Consider the following 18,974-nt stretch of genomic DNA (forward strand, 5'->3'; position numbering starts at 1 on the left):
TTTATAATTATCTACACTGAATTTAATTTACTGTTTACTACCTATCATCTACTCCTACCACCATATTGCCCATGATGTTTCTTTGTTGATTCTAGTTAATTGCTGCAGGTTATGCAAAATATAGATGCAGTTGCTAAGGAGAATGATAGTGAAAATGAAGACTGCTGTAAAAATGAAAAATTGGGATGTTAGAAACATATATTTGTTTTTTTACATACATATAGACAATACAGTCACATGTCTGACCCAATGGTTTTTCCATTATTAATCCAGCCTCCCACTTGTATTTCTTCTAAATATCAGTAGATGTCATATGTACAAAATAAAGACATAGAATACATGTTTCAAGTTTCAAACGAATACAAGACTGCAAAAGAGGTGCTCTTCATATGATTACCAGTCCTGGACATTAGTTCTACAGCTTAGTAGATTTACTAAGAAGCTATGTCTGGGTTATTTATTTCTGTATGTGACACCTCATTTCTGTGACTCAGAGTTTAGGTGTAGAGTTTATCAAATGTCAAATGCAAATGTAAAATGGATCCACGGTTTACAAAAGAGTCTTTTATGGATATTGAGCTGACTATTCCCTTAAAATGTTAATGAAATTGTAATTACTGAAATACCAAAACAGCTCAAGAGCTGGAGATCACAGCTGTAGCTTATCACTTGTAAATTACTGGCACAGGCACTATCTTGGCAGAAAGAGTTGTACAAGAACTTGTTGATCATGCTTCCCTTTTAAATAAGTGATGGAAACCAAGTCTAAAAGCACAGATAGAAAAATGAGCTACTTTCTGGTTCTACCGAGGAAAGATACACATTACCCCCACCCAGACTCTTTTTTTTTTTTTTGAGAGAGAGAATCCAAATTATGTCATCAAAACTATTGAATATATAGTGAAAGAGAATAAGTCTCTCTAAAATTATCTTTGTATAGACAAAGATCTAGTAATTACATTTTTATATGAAGTTCAGAATTATGCCTTTATTTTATTGTTTTTTTTTACAGGAAACTGACCGTGTTCAGAAGCAGACAGGCAAAATGGGAGAAAAGTGAGTTAAATAATGAGAGGGGCAAGGCACTGTTGCATTTTTTTTTGTGTGATATTTTTCAGTCAGAAAGCCTGTGGCACACAGGCAGTGAAAAGGAAAACAGAGCACTTGAGTAAGTAACCTCAAGACAAAAAAAAGTCTAAGGGCTACACAAGCATAACTAGGCAGTAAAGAACCAGTGATATCTATACTAAAGAAGGCTGGTGACACCTTGATTCTTTGATCTGCGAACTGTGTGACAGGCTTGCTAACGGATAGTTTATTATCTGGGAGGTGAATAGCAAAGTCCTACAGCATTTCACAGGGTTAATATGTATAAAACAGCCATTTAGATATGTGCTGGGAATAGAGCGTGGGAGGAGTTTGCTTCAGCGTACAAGGAAGTTGTACGTGTGTATAYGTACGTCTATGCGTATGTGTTCGTGTGGAGCACTGCCGCGGTACTCGGCTGGTTGCAACAGCTGCATCTAGGAAGATCTGTGCTGAAGCCGACCATGGAATTGCCAAATCCTCTTAATTCACCTCTGATGATATTGAAGGTGGCCCAAGCCAGATCGGGACCTTGTTCTCGTTTTYGCAGAGGATCGCTATCGTTGCACTCCATTTAAATTCAGGAATAAGCATCTCATGACGCCATGCTCCACTGCATCGGAACTGTATGAGCAAAGCAGCCTTGCAGAGAAAGAGAGAGGGAGACACTTTCCAGGCTGAGAAGAGAAAGAGACGCTATCAGGTTTTGTTTTCTGTGGGTTGATTTTTTTTTTTTTAAGAAATCTGTGGCTTGAAAGTATTGGAGTAATAATTTCTGTAAGCCTTATATCAACAGCAATAAATTTATTTGTATCAACAGCAGAGCCAGATAATTCTGCCGCTGTTCTTACAGTGATCTGTTGTTGCATGGGTCACATAGGGAATTCCAAAGAGCAGCAATCTCCATGTTACGTGACATTATAAGAGCTTAGTCATCCCAGGCAAATATCTCACTTTTAAAGAMGTTTACAGCTCACCTAAGCTTTTTTAAGTGGGCAGTCTCTCYTCAGTCGCAGGCACTTAATTTCTTTTCTTTCAGTTATTTTTGTAGTATGTTTGTCATGCAGTGTCCTTGATGTTTAATATTTTTATTTAGTTTTCTTTTTCTTTTTATTACAGGGTCTCTTTTTGTTAGATGCAAGTAACTGAAACTGCAGAACCGTAATTAGTCATTCAGGGATCAAAAAGTCCTTTGAAAGCGTGCTGTTACCTGGTGAGTACAAGGAGACTGCTTGGACCTACCCTTCATCATTACTGCACATCCATATAAACATAAACATCTGGCTCCAAAATAGACAGTCATGGTAATCTACAGAAATAACAGTGCCAAAAATGTAGCTCAGATAAATGAATATTAGCATGATAAAGCATCCGTGACTAGTTTTGCAAATCGTATTATTCTTGAAGTGAAAAAGAAAGAGTTATATGAAGTGAAGAGTTAGAACTGAGCACATAGATATTTTGCGAAGAAAAAATCAAAGGAAAAAAGATCTTATACTTTAGTTTCATGAAAGTAAAGCTGTGAACTACTCAAATTTACATTCTTGAAAATAATTCAGTGACTAAAGATCCAAAATAAGAAAAAAAAAAAGAGTATTAAGTATTAAGACTTTGCTTGCTTTATATGATAATTGAGTAATAAGATGATATATTTTACTGCTGTAACTCAATTTCCTCATTCGACTTCAGAAATACAATATAGCTCCAGCAAAACAGCATCCTTATGGTCCTATGGATTGACACCACAAAGCCTTGGTCTTCTTTTGAAATCTATGGAACTGTGATAAATCTTCAAGGCTCTGTATTCTAAAAGAAGAAAGGATTAAAAAAAGATTTTCAAGAGTGGCATATTACCACTTCTGCACTATTTGAAGATGAAAGGATTGCATTATAGTGAGCTAGTAGTTATCAGTTTTTCCTGGGATTAGCAATTCAATGGAATTCATARCAAAAGGAAAATAGTGTTAAAGCATACCATTTTAAGATATAAACAATGGAAAACTCTTTCAAGCAATTGGGTTTAACAATTGCATTATAGGTATGAGCGTAAACAATGTACACAGAACATCTTCCTTTAAGGTGTGTGTTTTCCTAATTATGTCCAACAGCATGAGAGAGACCCATTGAAAAGCAACCATCCTAATAGAACTGCCTATACTCCTTGATCAATAACGTCAGATGAATTATAAAAGACACGTACAGCTGTTCACAGCTGCAGATCATGATTCATCYGGTTGAGCTGCCGTTCTCTATAAGGGGGTCCATGGTTAGTACTGCTCTCGTTATGGCTCTAGGAATCATAATTTGGAGTCTCACTTCAGGAAGTTTGGAATAACTGGTCTGTGGGAAGAATAGAAGAAACTAAGACACCACTAGAGATTAGAAGTCGCTTGATGTGAGAAAGTRGGTTTTCATCCAGTCTAAAATCTGAGTTACAGGTACTGTTGGGAGAAAATCTGTGTTGCTTCTGTGATAAGGTTGGGTAGATTTGACTTGCTTGGTTGATTCCTCTCGCTTTCTCTCGCTTTCTTCTCTCACTTTCTCCCTCCCTTTTTTCTGTTCAGATGACTGGGAAATATTTGCTACTTGCAGGCTTTTGGGTTCATTCTACAAGTAAATAGAAATTACATGATTTCTGTGCATGTGAGTGTTGGTTCCCATCATGTCCTCTGGCAGTGAGTTTTCCCACTTGTTTTATTTCCAATGTCCAATTCATATTCTACTCCTGCTTATTTTTGTAAAAGGATGTGCTTAATATCTTCCCAGTGACAAAGATATGATGAAATGYTTTGATTAAACTATTAAGGCAGAGTTTTTTTCAGAATTCAGAGTCAGTCTAGACTGCTTAGTCTAGCTGTTTCAATTTAGCACAAACAATGAGTGCCAGGAGCTATTGCCACCCTCCCCGCTTCTTTACTGGTGCATCAGAGAACACAATTTCAAGTAGAGAATATCATTTACTCTCAGAAACCCTAAATATTCTTCCATAGTAGAATACACTAGTTCCAGTACTAAGGGATATTTTACACCTTCAGAAGAAGACTAAAGTTAATACAAGTTTAAATGTGGCAAGCCTCAATACAGTCACATTAAAGTTGTCTGTAGAATTCCTTTTAAAAAGTCATTGAAAGTTAATATGAAATTTTATGAGGCAATGTGTCTCCCATAAAAAATAAACTAACAAATACGAAGCAGAGTTTAATTATCACATGTAAATATGCATGGAGATATAATGATTACAATGCATTGATTATAATCTATACAGTTTAACATGCTATTAATGCCCCACWTAAAGGAAATTGAAAACCAAAGTATGTGGCACTAAAAATGCAGTTGTCAAAGAAATTCAACTGTAAAAATATTAACATATCTTAAATAATCTTACAAATTAGCTATCTCTTTYAGAGCTAACGTTGTCCTAACCTAAGGTCACATAGTGTATCATTCTCCTACTTAACTCTATCATGTCACTGAGGGTTCCCCCCCTCCCCAAGAGAATGACGTCAGACTCAGGAAAAAAAAAAAAAAAAAAGAATTAAAGAGAATTCAAAGGATTCCAAATAGGCATGAAGAAAATGTCTGAAGAGTCTTCAAGGTCTATGTCAAGCCATGGAAATTACCAGACATTCCTTGATCTGAAAGTAAAGAAAAGCCATCCTCAGACACTCAGTGTTAATGCTCTTGTTATTTATAATGCTTGTGAACTTTCCACACACAGGAGAAGGTTGAGGGTTTTTTTTTTTCCCCAGATAGTCAATTTGTTCCAGTCCACATCTTTTTTTTTTTTTTTCAGCCAAAGAAACCTATTCTTAGCTCAAACAGCAACTTTCCCAGATGAAAACATATGTAACATTTTAGTAAGCTAGATTTATGTTAGGTAGGTCATGAACCTTTATTGTATTCCTGTGCCAAATAACATAACAAGCAAAAAAGCTGTTGACCACTTGTAATGAACTGACTCCCTTATTTCAGTTTGAAGACAGTTTTAATGAAGCAAAGAGAGGAAAGCTTGCATAAAGCTACAGAAGCCACAACAAATTGATTTTTTTCCACTGTTTTTGTTACCTCATGGAAGATTTCCACAATGTGAAAGCCAAACATGTTTACCATTGATTTTTTCCTTCTATTTTAAGAAAAATTATACATATAGCATGAAATATCCAATATCTACACAATTTAAACAATTTTAACTGGATGGCCATTTTGCTAAAGAAGCAGAGAATAAATTAAAAAAATATGTTGTTTTCCTCATATCTCTTGTTCATTTTTCTGCAAACTCATTTTRGCATCTTCCAACTCAGCCAGTATAGGTAGAATTACTTTGATCAGATCACTTTTCTTAGGAGGTTATCTTGTATATTTGAAAGCATTACACAAATGCTGGTAATTACAGACATGATTTCTTGAAGCTAGGCTGCCAAAGTCCCTGGCATCTGGAGATTTCTGTGTCGTACTTTTTTCAGTAAAAAGTTGAATATCTCCAACCTATCTTTCCTTCATGGAAGTTGTTAGACTATTTAGAGCTATTTCATATGTCTGGATCTTGCTTTGCAATGAGTACAGCTGTATTCTTAGGATATGCTTATATAGCTATATATGTATGTATCTATATATCACACTGGAAGTGTGACAGCTATGTATATAAGCCCACCTGTGGTAGCTTTCTCCTGGCTGGCTCAGAGACCAAGAGAAATGCTGCAGTATTTCAACAGTAACTATATTTGTCCTCCTGAGCCACAGGCTATTTAAATGACTAATCTACATTTTTTAACTGCTACTTGTACTTTGGTTGAAGATGAGTGGGTTTTGAGTATATATGCTATAGTCACACTTAAACTTTTAGTATGGCTTTAACCTGATTTAAGCAGTAACTAAAGGCAAATACCTCAAACTGCCATTTTATCCCATCTTGAAATACAGAAGACGAAGAGTGGAACACTATCTGTAATCTCTTTTACTCCAGTGACTATAAGGAGAAGACGATTAGCATAGATGATTAGCTTGGACCAGCCAGATGTCTTACTTTGAGTTGGATAAAATTAGGTAAGGTGAATTTTATCCTGAATGATTAGAAGTCCTTTTCTTTTCTGAGCTGAGGATGACAAAGCTGTTTAGGAAAATTCTGATTTCCTCACATCCAACAGGACATATAACTGAATATACAGGCATCAACATGTAAGAACTACTAGACTTGAATCACGCCTTTTTTATGAGCCTGTTTTTCCCTCTTTCTGATGTACTTTGCATTCGTGATGGAAAAAAAATCTGTTTAACAGAGTTTAACAAGAGTGATAGAGATTCCTCTCACCATAATATCACACAAATAGTTATTTCTTCTGCAAGAGGAACTCTGAGAATGGTGGCTTAATTCTTATCAATCAAAAAACTAGGTCTCTCAGTCACAACGTTTTATTTTTTCTGTGCTTTGAGGGAAAAAAAATGAAATTATGTACCTAGAAGAAGCCGTAAATCAGAGCTTGTCAGAATTGCTTAAATCTGGATAGGTAGTGGAGTACATATATAGTAATCTGCCTGTATATGTAACTAAATTGCTTAATTTCTCTAGATTCCCTCTACTGCCAGTGGAAAGAAGCATAATCTTACAGAACAATTCAGAACAAAGTCAAACCTGAGTATTTGAACTCCTTTTTGAAGGACTCTGTGGCTGTAGAAGGACCTAGAAAGACTAGCCTAGAAAAAGCCTAGAAAGACTAGTCAACTATGATGAATATATGCTAGACTTTCAAGTCTTGGATATATACTGTCACTTTAGTATTGCGTTCATTCCACTGCACAGATGGGGACAATCTTGTATTCACCACTATTGTCCCCAGCTGCTCAACTTCTCATGCTGTGCTTTGACTTGAGTTCATACAGCCAACCACATCAAAAATGAGTTTATTTTCACCTGGATCAGTTCCCTTGTCTAACCACTCACTCATTTGTGCTTCTAGAAAGAAAGAGACGGAATGAGCATCGTTAGCAGGAGAGGAAGAAGACAGGGGTTGCTTCTGTCTGTAACTACACAGATATATGTTACAGCAAAGTGACTCTGAAACAATGGTCTCAGAAAAGTGCTTTTCACTGGCATTYCCTCTTGGCTGTTTTAAGTATTCTATCATTCAATATGCTGTTTACTGTGAATCCTGGCCTAGGAGCCTGGTTTTCTTCTGTTTAATATAAAGGAAATTTTAGAGTCCAAAATCAGTGATGCAAATTCCAAGTGCAGAGCAAAGCACCTAGCTTTCAAGTACTGCAGCTCTGAGCATTGCAAAACCATGGCACCATGGCACCTTTTCTGAAACAGAGCCATTGAGCACCTATGCCTTTCTTCATGAGTCGTTGCTAATGTGTGCTGTTAGATCCAGCATTTGGAAAGCTTATGTTGCTCCCTGAATCTGAGTATCAAGTCATCACTATTTGTAGTTTTACATAGTTTAGATGAAGATCCACATCTTGATTTCCTCTAGCTAGTGAACTCCTGCAGAACAGCCTTCTAGGCCCCAAAGCAGTTCCTCTGAGCACTCCCGCAGCATCGTATGAACATGCCCCGTTTTCCTCCCAGCTCTTCAACTGTTTGGACTGTAGTTTCACTTTTTAAGGAGAGACAGCAACTAAAGAAAGATGCGCAGGTTTACAAAGAAATGTCTATCAGTCACCTCCACAAGCAGGAGGGAAGTGTTTCTGGAAGGGGAAGGCATGTGCACTCTGTTCTGTCTTTGCGGTGTATGTAGGTTTCAAAAAATGAAAACTCTGGAACATCGCTAATCTGAGATTTTATTTAACACATTCCTGTTTCAAACAAATCTTTTTTGTCATAAAAAACATTCATTTTTTTGTTAAAAAGTCAGATATTTCAGACCTCTAGCCATAACAATAATTTTGCACTATTTACAAAAGCTATTAAATATATATATATAATTAGATTAGAGTTGTCTGCACTATGGCAGTTAAAGAGAACAAGTCTCTGTCTCCTTGGTTGAATAAGCAGACACACTATTTAACGTGGAATGTTTTACATGAATACTCAGATTTAATTTTATCTTCCAATACATTCTTCTATAGTCTTAATCTTCAGATTTGTATAGATCAAAATAATAGGAATTCATCTTTAAATGAAGAGAGAAAACACAAAATCCACAATACTCCTCCTCTGAATATTCTTATATATGCTGGCAGGTGTCTTCTATGTGTGCATGTTTATGCATGTGTTATGTGTGTGTATGGCAATGAATATAAATATTGCTGATGGTGGGTGTTTACAAGGAATGTGACTCATATATATAAACTATTGATTATATGTATGTTTGTTAGCACTCTTTTGTATGAGCTGAAACCCATGAATCAAAGTCCTTTAATCTACAAAGATAATCCACACAACACGGCTGGGTTGCCATAGCATTTATCATGAAAATTTTAGCCACAGTTCATTGCTGAATTAAGCAATACATTTTCAGCCAGCTATGCATGCAGCACCAGTTCTGTAATATATTCTGTGACAGAGAAACCAGTGTAGCCATTCCCACCTCACCAAGGAGTTTTTGAATGGATTCGATCATGACTGACATTCAGAAAGCACCAGATTTTCTATCCCTTGTGTGAACACATTTCTGATTTATATGCCTGTTTTTGCTTATTTTAGAGCTTAAATGGAATTGTTTTTTTCTATAGYTCCCTCACCTTCTGAGAAGCTGACAAGTGAGCATCATTTCCTCTTATTCTCTTATACAAATGTGTCTTCTCTTCAAGCTGGAATCTGCACTGCATTTTATGGGGAAATAATTTTGGCTGTGGGAAGTTGAGGTTCAAGCTGCCATTYTGCTTTGCATTTCTTGTATGGTCTTCAACATGGCATTAAGAGTATCTGAGGTTCAGTGTACAATACTTGCCATCTCTTGTGATGGGTGGAGCAAGTGAGCCTCATGTATAAATGCTGGTAGGGAATTTTAGTGAGGAATTTTAGTTTCTAAATCCAAATGAAGGTGAGAYATGCTATGGGACTGAACTAATTAACTTAGTCAAGACAAAATCATAAAGTGTCTCAAGCAGTGGGTGTTTCTTTGGCTGTAGTATTGCCCTRGCCTTCAGCTCCCAAATTCTCCCACTCTCCCACATTAGGCACCTGATTTGCTTCTTAGACAGCTTTAATTTTTAATACTTGAGTATGGCAGTACCAGCTGAAATGACGAAAAGATCTGTGCCAGTATTCTGTGTCATATAATGAAACAGATGACATAATTTAGTTTTAACCTTGGAGTTTATCTGAAAGATGAGGAGTATTTTGTGTGACACAAGTAACTCAGCTGCTTAAAGATGTTCTTGGGGAAGCAGAGAGAGGCAAAAGAAGGTATACAAATAATACGGTGAAAGAAAATTCCTTGGGCATATAAAAGGTTCCAATTCTTGAAATATTAAAAGTTCATTATGGAGATTAACAGATTGTTATTATCTAGCAGCTGTGCATGTGTTTTGCCAGAGGTTTAAGAAACTTTTTGCCCGAACGGCATGGAACAAGATTCATGAGAGTGGAATAGCATCTCCTGATTATACTAGATGAGACAGCAATGAACATTGGTTTGGAACATTAATTCTGACAGGCAGAGTGTCTGAGTGTTACTTGGAGCTTTTGCATTAAACTAGGTAGTGTTCCCAGATGTAACCTTGTGTGACCTCAGTTAATGTATTCGGTAAAAAAAAAAGCAAGAAACTTTGCTTGCTTCTCTTCTATAACATCAATGCTGCTGGCAAATAGAGTAACAGTTTTGAAGTAGACAAGAGGTGGGATAGACTGGTTTAGAATTTATAGTCTCCTAGCTCACTACTTTTTCCCTCTACTTTACAAGGTATCATAAGAAAAATTATGCTCAATCTCCTGTTAGTACCATTTAGGTGGTACTGAAGAAGAAGAGGTCAAATTCAACTGTGCTGCAGAATATGTCATGAAGGAAAGTTGAAAGGCAGGAATATCAGTCACTTTTGCTTATTCTCTGGCTTTTGTTCCATATCTGAAGGGGGAATGTGGGCCAAAAAACAGCTTAGAGTCTGGCTTCTAGGTTATGGAAGTTTATAGTAAGCCAACACAGGTGCTGGCAGCAACAAAAGGAACAGGAATAGTGGAATAATATTATAGATCTCTCATTTTCAATATTTCATTTATATTTTAGGGATTCATTTACATAGAAARATTTAATCAATGACCTCTAATTCTGTGTAAATTCTACTCTTAAAATGTGAAACTGTTGCTCTATATGAATAATTTGCTGACGAGCTTGCCTGCCTTCTCTGGGGATAAACACAATCAGTTGTCAAAACTTATGCTTAATTTTGCATTGCCTTTATTTATTCCTAGCTAGTGTGTATAAATCAGAGCATACTAATGTACTGAGAATCAGTTAACACTGATAATGTTCAATAACCTTAAATAAAAAAACAGAGCAGAGCATGAAAGACATACTTATTTGCATCAGCTCATATCGTTAGGCCAGACCAGTGTGGGTTTAGACATAGAAGGGAAGAAATGAAAATGCTAGGTAAGTGAGAAAAACAGGATAGAAATAATACTGTTAATTGCACACTTTATTAATAAAGTTCTTTATTACACTGTGTGGACTAATTTCTGTTTCTTCCTAGTAGTTCACAATAACTTGCATCATTCCCCCTTCTGACATTTTATTATTGTTTCAAGAGCAGCTTTGCAGTGGTCCAAAGAGACCACCTTGAAATAGTCATGTAAATGTGGTGGCAAGAACATAACAGCAGATCTGAAATGTTTAGTGCCAATCATTTGYGCTCCAGCTACACTGTGTATAAAACACTGCAATCGTTTGCTTGGAAATGTTTTTGTGTAGTAAATATAAGCAATAAAAATAAAATTATTCTCTAAATAAGCCCACTTGCTGAATTGTTTAGTAATAAGGGACAAAAAAATTGTGGTATGTTAATAAGGAGTTTTTATAACAGTGAGTTCATCAAAGCTTCTGAACGAATGAGAGAGAAACATTTCTGGATTCACTTTAAACTCAGAGGAAAATTCTTAGTTATGATTCTCTTTCTCCTTTCAAAATACAAGGAATTAGAAATAAAATCTTATTCTTGGATGTTCTGCATTTTTGCGCTGTAAGAAGTAGTTATTCGCAGCTATTAAGAGAGTAAACTCTTTTGATATGCATGCTAGTTTAGTTTTTTTTTTTTTTGCATATTTAATGAAATTTGTGACATAGTAAAGGAAAGGCTGTGAGGGAAGATCATTTTCTCTTCGTTCTAACTGGCTCTTTAAAACAGGAAAAAAGATAATCTGTTTTGCCAATAAATGTGCTGCTTATGATGAGTAGCCTTTGAATTTCCCTCCCAAAGACTCCTAAATGTTGCGCATAGGAATAAAATCACTTTGTTTGTACTACCATAGATAAATCCAAAGCTCATTTTACCAGCCCATAAAAAACAAAACTGTAGCATTTGTAGGATTAGTGAAGCTTTCCAATTATTAATGTCCAGAAAGAAAAAAAGAAATACTTGGCTATTTTACTACCATAAAATCATACAGTTGAGAGTAAGCTTTCTTATTTAATTCTTGATATCTGATTCTCAAATAAGGTTTATGAGTTTATTCAGGTTAAACTTGTTGTCAAATTGTCACAAGTGGGATCCCCACACTACTTCTCACCTCTTTATTTCATTAGGCCTATCCGCTACCTCAGAACAGTCCTTTTTCTCTCAGAAAAATACATATTCAGACTTATACAACTTTAATGTCCTTCAAAGAGTCTTCTAATTTTATCAACAACTTAAACTCAGGCCAAACTATTTAGACGACTGCTTTTTAACTGTGTGGAAATAGAGGCATTTTGCACATATCTGTACATTCCTTTTTTGTACTTGCTTTTTGTCTTGGAGTAGTTGGTGTTCATTATGATACAGCCATTCAAACAAGCATTTTCTGACCTAGAGTCTTTAATGGCAATCTGTCTTAGTCAAATTAAATTAAATTACATGATAATTGCTTCTTAATTTAAAAAAAAATCAAAAATCCACATACTGGGAGCCATGGATTCCTTCCTTGCATTTTGTTATGTTATAGTGGATTTCTAATGAATTCTCCTTTACGTGTAGGTGTGTGGTGAGGGGGTGTACTGGTATGGATTGCCTTGTGGATTAAGACCAGAATTATCACTGCTTCTATATGATTGTAATGAGCTATTGAAGCGTAAACCAAGCAAAGCTTGGTAGGCCAGTGACAACTACGGAAAAGCAGCCAATGATGTGCACTGAAATATTTAAATCAGTCAGTATATAAGCATCCGTTTGTTTTATTGTCTGTTAAAACCTTAAGGCAGTGTTTCCCATCGAGGGCCCCAGCCACTCCTCTCTTGGAAAAGAGGGAGGGCTGGCGATGCAGTAATATATTTCCATTCATGACATAGGAATATACGTATTTCCCACAGGAGGCAAGGGTTAAGAATGGTGGAGTTCAACTAGTATGGCACAGTCAGTACATGTAGGCGAAACTAGATTTTGATTTTTGAACATGTACCTTGTGCATGACAATGGGGTGTTATGACATTTCTGCATAACATTTGCAATCATTTCATATTCACTGTTCATGCATCCTTCAGAAAGTTTAAAAGAAATGGTTAACTTTGCAAAATTCCTTTTTTTATTCAGTGCACATTTTTTATTGTAGATTTTTGTGTGTGTACAGTTGTAATGGATTATTTATTTCTATTTTAAATGAAAAAAACCTATCTAGCCCTTGTAGATTTTGTTTGTTTGTTTGTTTGTTTGTTTGCCTGAGGAAACATTAAAACCTATGCTCACTTTCAAAAATATAGAGGAAACGTTAAAACCTACGATCACTTTCAACAATATACAAGAAAAATGTTATACCAGATGCAATCTTAAGACTATTTCCTGAGACAAATATATGATATGCAAATCATTTTTTTATTTCTATAAGCTATGTCCAATGACAAAATTCTAAAATTGATTGTACTAATCCAAACCAACACTTGAGTATCTACCATCTCATAATATGCAAAGCAATATTTTTTGATGTTTTGATTTACTAAATCATAGTTTGATTCAATTGATTCCAAAAAGCTATTAACTTGTAAAATAAGAAGGATGTTATAAAACTTTTACTCATACAAAAAAAATATTTTATTGACTTTATTAAACTATTACTTTTAGTCAAGTGTCTTTTCTTACAACAGCACTCATACCTAAAATGAAACCAGAAGTATCCTAAGTTACTCTTCAGTGATTGGTGTCCCACTGAACTTCTGTTCTTCTCCTTGCATTTCTCATGAAAGAAATAAAGTCCTCTTAGAGAGGTACTTCTGCAGGAATCCCTGCAACTTTTCCAGAGGTAGATGGCCCAGGCATCATCAAGTTCTCTTTATTGCTCATGGCTGTGAGTCAGCATCTCTAGTACCTATCTCACTTTCTTCTGAACAGTAGTTTATTACTTATTATTCAGTCAATCATTTCTTCTTCTTTCTTTTTATTTATTCTGTTCATTCAAAACCAATTATTCCCCTAATTTAATTAATTCCTAGTGCTGATTGATTCCCCCATACAAGATATTTCTTTTTATGTTTTTTAAGACCTGAAATTGATAAAAAAAAAAAATGTAATCTACTGAGATCTGTTCTGCCATATTAAATGTGGAGGAAACTCTCCCAACCTACAGCAGTCACATATCTCTGAAAGCTGTTCAACATACAGCTTCTCTGAAAAGATCTAGAAAAGAAAGCTAGAGACAAGCTGCAACTCCTTAAATAAGGTCTGTGACTGGGAACACTACCAGTTGGCCAAATTATTATCTAGTGCTTTGGTGACCCACAAACTGTGCATTTAAATTAAGTTCTCTCCTAAATGTAAGAAAAAAGATTACAAGGAATATGTTGTATCAAAGCTTGTCTGTGCTGCTCTGCATGCTTAGGGAGAAAAAGCCTTCCACCATAGCAAGATCTATACAAGCAATACTTAAGACTTCTGTGGTCAAAGTGAAATTTTATCAATATTCACTTCATAAGTTTAAGTCTGTCTTCAGTCTCATACCACTTCTGAACTGAGCTCATCTTCAACACTTAATATCCTGGCCTTGCATAGCTTTGCATTTATTGCTATGCACTTGAAGAAACCTGTTCAATTATCTACGAGATGGTTAGCATAAACAACAGCAATTAATCCATCAGTCTTAACCTAACCCTCAGGAACTCTTAGTATCAATTAAATTAGCTGTGGAACACACACTTGAACCAGCCACAGTCAAGATGACAGATAAGGGTGGGTTTATTTAGGATAGATGGGGCAATACGCACAAATGGGAAAATATGCACATACTCTCCACTAGCACTGTGGAATATGGTATGGGCTTCCAGTAATATGAGAGGGGAAGAGCCACCCAGCAATGCAATTCCATTATCTGCACATCCAGATACAGGAGAAGCATTAAGCAAATCCCACCCTTCTTGCAACATCTTGACACCTGTCATAGATTTTCATACTCTGGTTTGTTCACTGTACTGAAGAGAAATTCACTTTTTCAGACTCTTCAAAGGACTACAACAGTCTTCACCTGATTACTCTCTCTCTCTCTCCAAAAAGAAGATCCTGATAAAAAACAGGTTGAGAATCAGAGGAGGAATGTGTTACAGCCCTCTACAAATCTTCGGTGTCATATAGTGACTCACCTTGGTACCTCCAAAGTGCCTTCCTTCTTTTCATTTATCCTTATTAGCAGTGATCCATGCACCTCTGTGGATGATGGATAAGTACACCAAAACACAGGTTCTTCAATGAACATCAGGGCTGCTCTCTGGTACCCTTCCCAGCTCAGACTTAATACTGCTAAAGGAGTAAGATATGCTTAGAAAATGTGAGCTTTTTTCTTATAAGAATTTCCAATGAACTCCTTTTCTACACTTTCCCATTAAAGACTCTAAGCTAAATTTTTTCATAAGTGGAGTAATGAGTCTGCATTTCCATGACACTTCCAGAATTATTTGATTGATATGTGTTCTCRCCACATATTCAGGAGTATTTCCTCATGCTTGTACAGTAAGCCTGAAGTATGCACTTCCATTTATYCTCATGATCCTCAGGGTTTTGAGAATGCTGAGGTGAAATTCCCCAAACATCATTATTGATAGTCGAACTCCAATATTCTTGATACTTAGATATGATTGTTAGAGAAAACACTCGGCCTAGTGGGTTTCGCTAGCCTACTGCTTCAGAACTGTGGCAGAAGGCTTCRATGGAGAAGAAAAACTGCTCTGAGGCTGTTTTTACTATTTGTTTTATGAAATAAAACTTCAGTGATATTGATTTAACAGTTCTTGGAGGTACCTTGCATTACCAGTCAGCTTTGCAGCCAGGAACTCCAGCAGTTTTTGACCATGGCAATCAGTGTTAGTGAGTCTAGAATACATTTTGTTGAGAGATCAGTGAGTCACCTTTTGATGCAGGCTGTCTGGGATTCCTTTTCTCTATTTTACTGAAATTTCTAAAAGGAATTCTCATAGTTTTCTGCATTCAGGCAACATTCCTTTCCTAGGGAAACCATTTTAATTGCAATAGTACTACCATTAGCCCACACAAACCTTCTTTTATTGTGACAAATGTGTTCCTGATGGCTGTTGCCTGAGCATAAAGAATGAAGTTTCTTATAGTTCCTCCATTCTTACCCTGAATTTATTTCTTCTGTATCAAACTTCCACCCTGACCCATTTCTGAATCTCCTCTTTCTGCATCCTGAAGTTCAAGACTGGCATAGTCCTGATCTAACAATGTCATAGTCCTTCCAATACAGATAAAAAAAGTAAACAGAAAAATGTTCTGACCTTGTAGGTGACTTGAACCACAGAAGACAGCAYAGATTTTGTTATGTAAATACTGCTAATGGCAATACATGTGCTCATAACCAGAAAAGCTTGTAAAAAGTAGTGTAATCATGTGCCCACTGCTGCAGCAGTATTCAAACACAAATCCATTGGTCAGTTAAAGACACCTTTTCTTCCAAAACTTTGGACTAAGTCCTTATAAATTGGTCACTTACAATTCAACAAATGGTTAAGACTCTAGCTGCCCTACCAGTTTTGCTTTACATTATATTTAATATAGTGGTATTTAGTTTGGGGGTGGGCATCATAGGATAATGGTTTCAGAGACATTTTTCTCCATGATAAATCCCAAATATTTTCTATGATAAATATTTTGGATAGTTTTTATATTTAGCACAGATACTCTATTGTAAAGATACAGCTGAAGGGAAATTAGGCCTAATGAACACTTATTTTTCACTGGGAATTAAGAATGCTTATGTAAACTTAACTTTTTTCCTCTTTTTTTTTTTCATTAAACATTTACCATGAGTTGGTCCAAATATTTAAATAACTACAGATTTTTGAATCTGACCTTTTTATTCTAAAACATTAACATAGCTGCAGAATACTAGACAGATCTTGAGACTTTATTTCTAACCCAAAACTATTGACTTCAATTGTTTTTGGATCAGATCCTTAGAGATCTTATTTTAAAACATCCTCTTTCCAATGAGATGTACTGCATAATTAACTGTAGTCTTAAAACTGACCCCTGTGTCCTCTGCTCATTATTCCTTTCCAATTAAATATGTTTCCATGCATGGCTACATTTTGTTTCTTGCTCTTTATCCAGTTTTCTATCTAGCACACTCTTTACCTAGTTAGTGATTTCTGATGTGGACCCTTGTCAAATGCTTCTTGAAAATCCAAAAGTGTATTATATCCACTGATTTTTATTTATCTGTCATGTCAGTGCCCTCTTCAAAGAATTCTAACAGGTTACTTAAGTATGACCTCCCTTGACTGAAACTATGCTGGTCATCTTTTATGAACCACACTTTAGCAGGTGTTCTCCCACTGGCCTCCATCAAGATTTTTTCTCTACAGCTGTTGGGCTACACTAGGCCTACACTTCCCTAGTTTATCTTTTAGGGCTTTTTCTTCCAATAATGGAGTTCTATTTCTTACTTCTCAGTCCTCAGAAATCTCTTTGGTATCTAGTGAACATTTAAAACCTGTCACTTAAAGGTTCACCAAGCCCTTGCTTTGTTGTTATGAAAATATATATATGTGTGAAAGACATCTGAATCTGTGGATGATTTAGGTTCTGGCTGTCAGTGTTACTGCAGAAGCATTTATAATACTGTATTAGGAACTATACAGACATAAACATGCAGTAAAATATAGTGTTTGCAGTTGATCTAAATGAGCAAGGCAGGTTTAGGAGGTGGGGGAAAGGACACCCAATTCACAAGTTACATCTGTTGCAGATGAGCAACAGATTGGGGAATATGTGGTCATTCTGATATGCTTGGCAATGAATTCTAACCAGATATAACTCTTCTTTTTTTTTTTTTTTTTTTTTTTTTGTTATCATTATCTCTGTCTCTTTTGAATTCTCCCTGAAAAAATAGTCTTTGATTAAATAGCTCTTTGCCCCTTTAATGTATAAAACCAAAAATAGGTAATTCTGTACATATTCTGACATTTCTTTATCCACTGATATGTTCACTGCCATATTTTTAATTTTGATTGGTTTAAATTTTAACTAGCTTTGTTGCAGTGGATAGTTAGAAATTCTTTTCTCTAAGAAAGRGAAAATTGGACTGGATAAAAGTTAGCAGAAGACATTTTTCCTGTCCCATGCATTTTTTTTCCCTTGAGATTTCATTTGGTGTTTCTACTATACTGGTGATTAGTCTTAAATCTTATTCCAGCGAATATTTGCACATAGCCCCAGTAGGATAAATAAAAAAAAAGACATAGGAAAAAAATATTCCCAGATCTTAGTGATTCAGCTGTAGTTTGAGGGAAAAGCCAATATGGATTTAATCACTAGACTATTTCAACAGAAAATTTTATCTTTTTTCTTTCTTTTTTTTTTTTTTATGATGAATTCCATTCTGGATTTGGCAAACTTTTGCCCACTAAAATGTTTTCCTGAAAAAGAGTAAGCAATTTTTTTCGTATGTTTCACCATCTCCATTTTTTTTTAAGGTCAAATCTCAGATCATGAGAAGATCTGAGAAATGRAAAAGGTTTCTGTGGTTGAAGATGAAAGGAGAAAACTCAGGAAAGAATTGAACCCCTACCATAAGTAACTCAGTGCGACAGAAAACAGCAGTCTTACAGACCTTTCCACCTTTAGATAAGGTGGTGGGAAAGGTATGATCTCATCAAAAGAAGATGGACAGTGTACAAAGCTTATGGGGAAAACAACTGGAAGAGATATAATTTTGTCCAAAAGAAATATGTGACCTAGCAGTGTCTGAGGAGATTTGGAGACCAGCTAAACCAGTTCTCAACCTGAAACTACTGCAATAAGTTGAGAAAGCAATAAGGAATAAAGACTCTGGTAACTAGTTCAGCTAGATTTATCTTAAATAAGGAAAGTATTGCTAAAGTCTAATTTGACAGACATTAAAACCAAAGACGGTTACTAAAATGTATCAGAGAAAGCTATGTATGCTATAGCRACATCTTGAAACCGGGAGCTGAGGTTATGAAGAAGAGTAAGTCCAAAAAACCCCTAAAATAACTCTATAAAAGCAGTATGTTGCAGAGAGGGCCTCTTGGATGATAGTGCCTTTCAAGACTGGACTCAGAAAAGGCAACAGAAACCTTATGAATCAATTGTGGAGAAAGATATATTAATGTAACTAAGCAGTGGCAACCCTGGGAGTGCTGTTAAAAATACAGCTGTTTAACAGACTATTGCGTCTTAAAGGAGAAGGCCTTAATTACTAAGACAGAGAAATGTTTTTTTTTTTTTTTTTTTTTTTCCACAGCGAAACAGGCAAAATGAATTGAGAGGCTAAGAAGTCCACCTGAATATAAGGTAGG

General features: G+C 35.8%; 1 long non-coding RNA gene across 1 annotated transcript; it reads left to right on the plus strand.

The window, feature by feature from the left end:
- The first annotated feature begins 1,483 nt into the window (after positions 1 to 1,483).
- On the plus strand, positions 1,484 to 18,974 carry LOC146587989 (uncharacterized). Its single transcript, XR_014897526.1, has 3 exons — positions 1,484 to 1,801; positions 2,206 to 2,299; positions 18,920 to 18,974. It is a non-coding gene; the product is annotated as an uncharacterized LOC146587989 (long non-coding RNA).

The sequence above is a fragment of the Rhea americana genome, unplaced genomic scaffold (assembly GCF_003343005.1).
Source record: "Rhea americana isolate MKP2758 unplaced genomic scaffold, rheAme1 scaffold_55, whole genome shotgun sequence".
Taxonomy (NCBI): domain Eukaryota; kingdom Metazoa; phylum Chordata; class Aves; order Rheiformes; family Rheidae; genus Rhea; species Rhea americana.